Source organism: Garra rufa, chromosome 1 (genome assembly GCF_049309525.1).
Source record: "Garra rufa chromosome 1, GarRuf1.0, whole genome shotgun sequence".
Taxonomy (NCBI): domain Eukaryota; kingdom Metazoa; phylum Chordata; class Actinopteri; order Cypriniformes; family Cyprinidae; genus Garra; species Garra rufa.
This window is the reverse complement of record NC_133361.1, coordinates 29077340-29087807: the sequence shown is the minus strand read 5'-3', so window position 1 is coordinate 29087807 and position 10468 is coordinate 29077340.

Genomic DNA, 10468 nt, shown 5'->3' with positions numbered 1-10468 from the left:
TAGATAATGTGATTAAAAGTCATAATTATGAAGTAAGCCAAAATTACGAGATCAAAGTAATTAGGACAAAAAGTCTAAATTCTGATATTAAAAAAAAGTGATGGGGGAAAAAAAGTTACAATTCTTAGATAAAAATCAATAAAATGTTATAAAAGGTCATAATTGTAAGTAAAAAATTATGAGATAAAAGCAGTTATGACAAAAACTCACAAATTACAACATAAAATCATATAAACAGTATATATTTTAACATTACAGTACAAAAAAAAATCTAAATTGAGATGAACACAGCTGAAACAAAGCTAAAATTGACATAAAATGTTGAAACTGAGACAAAGTCATATTCATAACAAGTAAAAATTATGAGAAAAGGTCAGAATTGTCAAAAGTTTTCATCTCATAATCATGACTCGCATTGAAGATCTCTTCTTATGTGGCAGAAATTGCCTTCATATAGATTATATAAAATGTAAAATTATCTATTATAGTCATATAAATAATAAGTTTCCATTAGCCCCACTAGTGAATGTTCAACAACAATTTTCAGACAACATACAGACGATATGCATGCATGATGTCAGTATATTTGTGGCACGGCTCCACCTTATGTTTCTTTGAGTTGCACAGATTTGCAGTACACTACTGTTTCTGCGAGTTCATTACTGTAAAGACAGCTTTGTTTATCTTTAAAAACCAGTCGACAATTCTAAATTAATTTCCGCTTACCGGTTCAACCTTGAAATGTCAATAAACCTAGAATATCTCTTTAAGAATGTACTGTATTTAATGATTTATCTTATCATTGTTTGGTTTCATGCGCATCCTTCTTAGTATTCATCAGCTATTGTTTCTGGAAGGACTTCTGCAGTCTGATTGCACATCACAACCTAAGGAAAAAAATCCAGTCAAAATCCATTGAACACAAACTGTTTGCAGTGCAGTTTCTATTTGCAGCCCGCCTGAATGTGAATCACAAGGAGATGCTTCTGTTTCTGGAAGGGAAGAATACAGCAGACGAGCTCACAAGATCCTGTCTGCGACTGCCATTCAAACATAACATGTAATCAATTTGTATTAAATATGGATGCTGGACTATGAATGCTCAGCAACAATAATTAGAGTTCATTAACCATTAATAAAACACAATTAACTATTATACCAAGCATCGAAATGTATAGTTTAATTAGATGGAATATAAAAAAGATAATTTTGTCATCATTTACTCACCCCAAGACTTTGAAAGGTTTTCAACATTATAATGAAGAGTAAATGATGACTTAAATGTTCATTTTTGGCCAATCTGGCCGTTTAAGAACAGCATTACAGCTACAGTGGTGTGAAAAAGTGTTTGCCCCCCTTTAATGATTTTTTTATTTTTTTTGCATGTTTGTCACACTTTAATGTTTCAGATCATCAAACAAATTTAAATATTAATCAAAGATAACACAAGTAAACAAAACATGCAGTTTTTGAATGAAGGTTTTTTTTTTACTAAGGGAAAAAAAATCGAAACCCACATGGCCCTGTTAAAACTTAACTGTGGTTTATCACACCTGAGTTCAGTTTCTCTAGCCACACCCACACCTGATTACTGCCACACCTGTTCGCAATCAAGAAATCACTTAAATAGGACCTGCCTGACAAAGTGAAGTAGACCAAAAGATCCTCAAAAGCTACACATCATGTTGAGAAAACAAAGAAATTCAGGAACAAATGAGAAAGAAAGTAATTGAGATCTATCAGTCTGGAAAAGTTATAAAGCCATTTCTAAAGCTTTGGGACTCCAGTGAACCACAGAGCCATTATCCACAAATGGCGAAAACATGGAACAGTAGTAAACCTTCCCAGGAGTGTCCAGCCGACCAAAATTACCTCAAGAGCGCAGCGACGACTCATCCAAGAGGTCACAAAAGACCCCACAACAATATCTAAAGAACTGCAGGCCTCGCTTGCCTCAGTTAAGGTCAGTGTTCATGACTCCACCATAAGAAAGAGACTGGGCAAAAATGCCTACATGGCAGAGTTCCAAGACGAAAACCGCTGCTGAGCAAAAAGAACATAAAGGCTCGTCTCAGTTTTGCCAGAACACATGACTTTGGGGAAAATACTCTGTGGACTGACGAGACAAAAGTTGAACTTTTTGGAAGGTGTGTGTCCCATTACATCTGCCGTAAAAGTAACACAGTATTTCAGGAAATGAACATCATACCAACAGTAAAATATGGTGGTGGTAGTGTGATGGTCTGGGGCTGTTTTGCTGCTTCTGGAACTGGAAGACTTGCTGTGATAAATGGAACCATGAATTCTGCTGTCTACCAAAAAATCCTGAAGGACAATGTCCGGCCATCTGTTCGTGACCTCAAGCTGAAGCGAACTTGGGTTTTGCAGCAGGACAATGATCCAAAACACACCAGGAAATCCACCTCTGAATGGCTGAAGAAAAACAAAATGAAGACTTTGGAGTGGCCTAGTCAAAGTCCTGACCTGAATCCTATTGAGATGCTGTGGCATGACCTTAAAAAGGCGGTTCATGCTCGAAAACCCTCCAATGTGGCTGAATTACAACAAGATGAGTGGGACAAAATTCCTGCACAGCGCTGTAACAGACTCATTGCAAGTTATTGCAAACGCTTGATTGCAGTTGTTGCTGCTAAGGGTGGCCCAACCAGTTATTGAGTTTCGGGGGCAAACACTTTTTCGTAGAGGGCCATGTGGGTTTGGATTTTGTTTTCCCTTCATAACAAAAAAACGTCATTCAAAAACTGCATGTTGTGTTTACTTGTGTTATCTTTGATTAATATTTAAATTTGTTTGATGATCTGAAACATTAAAGTGTGACAAACTAAAAAATCAGGAAGGGGGCCAGCACTTTTTCACACCACTATATATTTGCTTGCGTTCCTGCTCCCGAAACATCTGAAGTAGGAGAACCTCAAGGAAATGCACAAAGCAGCACATGGAAACTAGAAACTGCATCTGGTAAAACCAACATGAAATGATCAATAAGCATTAATAATGGCCTTTCAGTGCAAGCAGAGAAAGATTACGCAAACGCACGGCGTATAAAGAACAGAAGAAGTGCAAATACGCTCACACCATCTGCAAATTCGGCCTTAATGTGATGATAGTTTCTAATCATTATCCATGACCCCAGCCTCCAAAGACAACCCGGTTAGTTTTATTTGCACAGGGCCAGGCACATATCATTAGAGGAGTCATTTCCAGTCTGGCTGACTGTGGCTCTGTGATAGATGACATCAATGAGGGGCGATTCTCATTTCTCTGCCATTTTGTTTGGATTCAATTTAGTCAGAGCCCACAGTGGATGACACTCTGGTTTGGGCCTGGAAGCGCCCCGTTTCCTCAGAGTGTGAGAGCAGCAGATGCTATAAATGAACATGAGAGCACTAAAAAAAGGAGGCTATCAAGAGGGTGTTGAAATGTTCATTACACCTGCCTAGCGATTACCATTTTTTGAAAACGTAAAAATATAAATTAAACCACTAGATGAAGAGTTTCAAAGACATGCTGGCACACATGATGTGTGCAGAGGGGGATGAAAAAAAAGATAATCAATTTGAACTGCATATTAATTATGCATTATATAATTACATATGCACTGCACACATCTTCATAGTAATGTAACAAAGTGTGCTGAAAGGTGAGATTCTGCTTTTTAATCAGTGATAATCAGTGACCTTGCTAAAGGAATTTATTTTCATGTTACTAAAATGATTGGTAATACTTTACAGTAAGGCCTCAGTTGTTAACATTAGTGAGCTAACATGAACTAACAATTTTACAACACTCATTAACCTTTGTTATCAAGTATTGTTAAAGAAATACTTAGAATAGCTAAAAATGTACTCACCCTCATCCTTGCGTCACTTGCTGCATGTTTGTAATTAATGATGAATTTATTTAAAGGAGAAGTTTACTTCCAGAACAAATTGTACAGATAATTTATGTCATCCAAGATGTTCATGTCTTTCTTTTTTCAGTACTAAAGAAATAGATTTGTAAGGAAAACATTTCAAGATTTCTCTTCATATAGTGGACTTCTATGGTGCCTGCAAATTTGAACTTCCAAAATGCAGTTTAAATGCAGCTTCAAAGAGCTCTATACAATCCCAGTTGAAGAATATGGGTCTTTATAATCTATTGAAACAATTGGTTATTTTCTAAAAATAATTACAGTTTATACAGTCAATCCCGAAATTATTCATACCTCTGGCAAATTCTGACTTAAAGTTACTTTAAATGACACAGGCTTCTCCCAAAAGATAATAAGACGACGTACAAGAGGCATCATTGTGAAAAAAAAAAAAAAAAATTCTCAGCTTTTATTTTCATTTGAACAAAAAGTGGCATGTCCAAAATTATTCATACCCTTTGCAAACTGTCACAGTCTATGGGAAAATCCAAAGTTCTATACCATTCCAAATAGTCCAAGCTGTTCTAATACATCAGAATTCTCAACAACAACATCAGGCAGTCTGCAGAGAAACTTGGCCTTGAGCACCAGTGGACATTTCAGCATGACAACAACCCAAAACACACAGCAAAAGTGGTGAAGAAATGGTTAGCAGACAAAAACATTAACGTTTTGCAGTGGCCCAGCCAGAGTCCTGACTTAAATCCAATTGAGAATCTGTGGAGGGAGCTAAAGATCAGGGTGATGGCAAGGAGGGTCCAACTTGAAAGAGTTGGAACTCATCGCTAAAGATGAATGGGCAAAAATACCAGTGGAAACATGCAAAAAGCTGGTCAGCAATTATAGGAAGCATATGATTGCTGTAATAGCCAATAAAGACTTTTCTATTGATTAATGAGAATGGTATGAATAATTTTGGACATGCCACTTTTTTTTAAATGTAAATAAAAGATGAGTAATATTTTTTTCCACAATGATGTCTCTTGTACATCGTCTTATTATCTTCTGGGAGACGTCTGTGTCATTTCTAATAAAAAAAAAAAAAAACTTGCTGGTTGAATGAAAGCAACTTTAAGTCAGAATTTGCCAGGGGTATGAATAATTTTGGGCTTGACAGAGTACATGCAGAGCTAGACTAGACAAGCATTTGAGGTTTAAAAGTATATGAGTTGCCAATTTTATTTTAGAAAATAACCAATCGTTTTGCTAGATAAGACCTTCTTCCTTGGCTGGGATTGTTTACAGCCCTGCATTTGAACTGCATTTTGAAAGTTCAAACTCGCAGGCACCATAGATGTCCATTATATAAAGGGAAATCCAGAAATGCTTTCTAAAAAAAAAAAAAAAAAAAAAAAAAAAAAAACGATTTCTTTACTATTTAAAAAAAAAAAACGAAAGTCATGAACATCTTGGATAACAAGGAGGTGAGCAAATTATCTGTACATTTTTATTCTGAAAGTGAACTTCTCCTTTAAGGCTTTTTTTTTTTTTTTTTTTTTACTTTAAACCATCGCTTCTGTACAAAATACAAGCCCATAATCCATAACAAAAGCTTTATCTGGTGGAAAAGTCTATAATCAGGAGTGAGTGTGAGATATTTTCCTGAATAAAATGATCGTGCCAGAAGAATTGCATGAAAACGTATCATGTCTGTTCTGTCTTACTGACCTTTTTTGAGGCTGTACGCATGTGCACTAAAGCAAATTCAACGTTTATTAATGTTTCAGTGTGGATAAGAGACTTTTGGAAAAATGATTGAAAACTAATGTGGGCAGAGAGCATTTTAAAAATGAAAATGTCTTTTTCAAATGTATCTGGATTCATGTAGCCTTAGTAACTAACAGGTGAAATCTTATTGTAAACCAATCAAACACCAATACAACATACACAGAACAAAATTAAACCAAGCCACATAAAAAAAAATCTCCATCTTCCACAGCTTTGAGGACACAACCGAATAAATCTGGGAATACTGCCAGTCAGAGAAAATTACCAAATGCCAGTCGGAGCAGCCATCCTAGTTAATAATCACCTACTCAGTCTCGATCAAACCCCTGCACTTCAATCATCAGTGAAAACCATTAAGTTACTAGAAAATAAGGAATACTGATAAACAGACTTGAAAACAGCATTGTAATTGAACTGACCTAAAGGAGTTTTTAATATCAACTGTGTGGGTGGCTCATTTGTAATATATGAGGAAAGCTTTATGACACCCTAATAATATTTTACAGTGAAGTGTTCAGCTGTCTCGTGGAGAGACAAGCCAGACTAGATAAATTACTAGCAATTTCCAAGATGACGTTCTGAGATAAAGGATCCTGTGTGTTGTTGTAAGTGTCATTAAACTATCCATCAAAGAGCCAAACCACCCTCGCTGCCCGCGAACCATTTACAATTGCACTAAAGTGTTATCAGTTGAAACGCCTGATGTTTCCTTTTATTTTTTGTCATTTTTTGTCTTTTATCTCCAGACAAAAAGGTTCGTTTTGACTTATACAAATGGGGGAAAAGCAAAAAAAAGTCTTATTTTAGCAAAAATCAGAATAATCTGTAATTGAAGAGGAAATATGCTGTATCTGTTTCTCCGCTGTCTGTAAACCACACATATACTGTGGGGCTAAAATGAGGGTGTATGCTGGCAGGTCTCTGGACAGGAATATCTGTAAATATCACTGCCTGCTGAGTTTCCTGCTGACTACTGCCAATACAGACTGGGTGACAATTACCAGGTTCCAGAGAAAGGCTCAACCAAGACTCTGGGCTGATGACCAAATGGGTGACATTTCTAACTCATGTCCCCCTTTGGTGAGCAAACATTAGCGATCGATGGATCAAAACAGTTCTGATTTAAACAACACAGGGAAAATGTCAGTAACAATTAGCTGATTCGGTCATTGGCAGGGGAAGAAGTAACCTGCTGTTCAATGGCCTTTCCTGGGCGCTTGGTTCCACGATATTACCTTTCCCATCATAAAGAAGAGATAGCAGATGCCTCTGGAACGCTGCTAATGGCAAACACACGACGGTCGAAACTGTCACATTTTCCACTTGCAAAGGTTTGAAGCAAAACGAGGGTGGGAAAATTTCCTCCAGCCTTTGAAGCTGGGAATGATGCATGCAAGCAAGGGCTCTGATCTTATTACTGTTGAATGATTGCCCCAAACCGAATTCAGAGGAATGAACAGTCGTACAATGGTGATTGGAGCTTAGAGAGAAATGGCTCAGCCCTGTGCGAAAGGTGACACAAAGAGCACACATCTAAAAAAATACCCCATTCCTTTCCACAAGGAGGACAAAACCTGCAGATTGGATTATTTCATTTGCAGAAAGTGAGACAGTGACTGGTAACCCTGGCATGATTAGGATTAATCTCTTGACAAAAATAAGAAAATTAAACAAGAAAACAAGCACTTGTTTACAACTGGTTTTAAAAAAAGTCACATTGAAGAGAAGAACGTGTATGTATGAGCAAATACAAGCACAGATGGCTTACTTGTCTGGCTTTTAGTTTTTTCTGACATTTAAAATTTTTTATTAGTTTTTATTGTGTCTCTTTGAGGGGTCACTCTGCTACTGCAAAAAGACTTACACAGCTAGGTTATATCTAGCTTTTGTTTGCTTATTGTTAATGTAGCAAACTATTTCAACATCAAGATCATTTGATGCATGACAAAACGTTACTTTGTCTGAATGAAAGAAAGCTGTTTTGACAAGCAGCAGCTTTCAGCACCATGGACAGCGGCATGGTGCTTAAAGGTCCACTGAAGTGCTTTGAAAAACACAGTGTTATTCTATGTGTTGATGTAATTTCAAGTGAAACAGGAAGACAAGGCGGGACATATCAATCAGTCCCACACCCTTTTTTAAATAGCAGACTGTGTGCACGCTCCGGGGGTTCGCATGACTGCATGAAACCAGACTTTTATCGCCCCACTGGAAAGCATATTTACACTGTCTGAATCGTTCCCTTTCCCCTATATTGTCCACTACTTGGCATTCCCCATACTGAAAATACTAATTCTGTGAACAACTAACCGATTTCAGCCACAGGTTCAGCATCTATTCATAGTGTAGGCGATTTTGTAGGTTTCAGCACCATGGACATGGCATGATGCTTAAGAGTCCACTGAAGTACTTTGAAAAACACAGTGTTATTCTAAGTGTTGACATAATTTCAACTGAAATAGACAGGGCGGGACACATTGATTCAAGCTCAGTAAAGCCACATTTGACAGCGCATGATAGCCAAAATCTCATCCACATCACTTTAAAATATAGCATTCCATGTATTATTCAAATGGGTTCGATATGTTTTATGGTGTGCACCACAGACTGCGTACACACTCCAGCAGATTATGTGACAGCACGAAACCAGACTTATTTCACCCCAATGGAAAGCATATTTACACTGTCTGAATTATTCCCTGTCCCCTATATATACTAGTCAACATTTGAAGTGGATCAAAACCTTTCATCAAAGTTGTCCAAAACAACCAAAACAATACCTGTTCTTGTCTTTAGACAACCTTGAACACTTTTGATCCACTTTAAATGTTGCCTACTGTAGTGCACTATGTGCGATTCACCATACAGAAAATACTAATTGTGTGAACAAGTGACAGATTTCAGCCACAGTATCAGCATCTATTTATTTATTTATAGTTTATGGGGGCGCTTCAGATTCTAGAGAGCATTTGATTAGACAGAAAGTTCGATGAGAAGCTGAAGTGCAGGGTGATGGCATTAAAATAGTTGATCCCTTTTGGCGGAAGTTAGAGACTCTATGTTTTGAATGCTTTTATCTTGTAAACATGAATTTTGTCATTGATTTGAAACATTTCTTACAGATAACCTTAAGGTAAACACAAGTCAAATGATCCAATCAAGAGAAAAGAGCGCTGTAAGTCTAAACGCATGTATATGTATGAGTAAATACAAGTACAGATGGTTTACTTGTCGGGCTTTTAGTTTTTTTTTTTTCTGACGTTTTAAATTTTTCATTTGTTTTTATTACATCTCTTTGAGGGGTCACTCTGTGGTCTTGCTACTGCAAAAAGACTAACACACCTAGGTTATACCTAGCGTTTATTTGCCTATTGTTGATATAGCAAACTATTTTAGCATCAATACCCTTTGATGCATGACAAAAAGGTTACTATGTCTATATGAAAGCTATTTTGACAAGAAGCAGCTTTCAGCACCATGGACAGCAGCATGATGCTTAAAGGTCCACTTAAGTGCTTTGAAAAACGCAGTGTTATTCTATGTGTTGACGTAATTTCAACTGAAACAGAAAGACATGGCGGGACATATCGATCAGTCCTGCCACCTTTTCTAAATAGCCAATAGCGTTTTGTTTATATCACAACTTGGGCCACTGAGCTCAGTAAAGCCGCATTTGACAGGGATATGGCAGCCAATCTCATCCATATTACTATAAAATAATACCATTTTGTTTAGAATTCAAATGAGTCCGATATGTTTTATGGTCTGCACCAACTCGCTCATTTGGTCCACTATGGACCAGACCAGACTGTTTGTGTGAAACCAGACTTCTTTCGCCCCAATGGAAAGCATATTTACACTGTCTGAATCTTTCCCTATCCCCTATATAGTAAACTACATGCCATACAAAAAATGGCATGTTCTAGAGAGCATTTGATTGGACAGAAAATTCAAAGGTAACTAAGGTTACCAGTGTTCTTCAAAATATCTGTATTTATGTTCCACAGAAGAAAGAAAGTAATACAGCTTTGAAAAAACATGAGGATGACTAAATCATGACAGAATTTCCATTTTTAGTTGAACTATAAACGCATAATGAAATTCTTTGTAATTTCAGCGTTTTGTCAATTTAATCTTCACGCTCAAGGAGAACTAAGGAGAAGGTGGCAGTTGAGACACGTAATGCAAACATGTAATGGGAAATACATAGTAGAGTAACAAAAACATATTAAATAGGTAGGTGAAAACAACCCCCAGATGTGTCATTCCAGGATATAACCATGTAATTGAAAATCATTTTGAAATGGCACTCCACTCCTCTGGAAATATTACATCCAGCAGAGTTTGAAATTGTTCCACTACAAATTAAACAACTCCTTATAGCCTGACCGCACTTTGACCTGGGTTATTTCAGATGATATCTGGCAGCACTAACCTCTGCAGCCAATAACGTTTCTATATATTGTGGGGAACGTCCCCGATCGCGTTCTGAGATATCAAGAACGAAGCTCAGCACTTGGCAGAATGAAAAGGTTAATGAAGCCCCATGCTTAATTGTATCAATGTCATCTGGGCCAATGCTGTTGACCCAATTGATCCATGGTCTCTGATCACATTTCACTAAAAGCGGATTCAGAATCACAGCAAGGGTGGCTGATTAGCAAGACAGACTCTCTGGTGCCCCACTAATTGGGAAAATTGTCTACAGATAGACACTCTCTCTGTAAACCCCACACTTTCCCTGAAGAGAACAGTCCAGCAGCTTGCCTTATATATTTACATGCTATAACCTTTGGGACAAAGGCT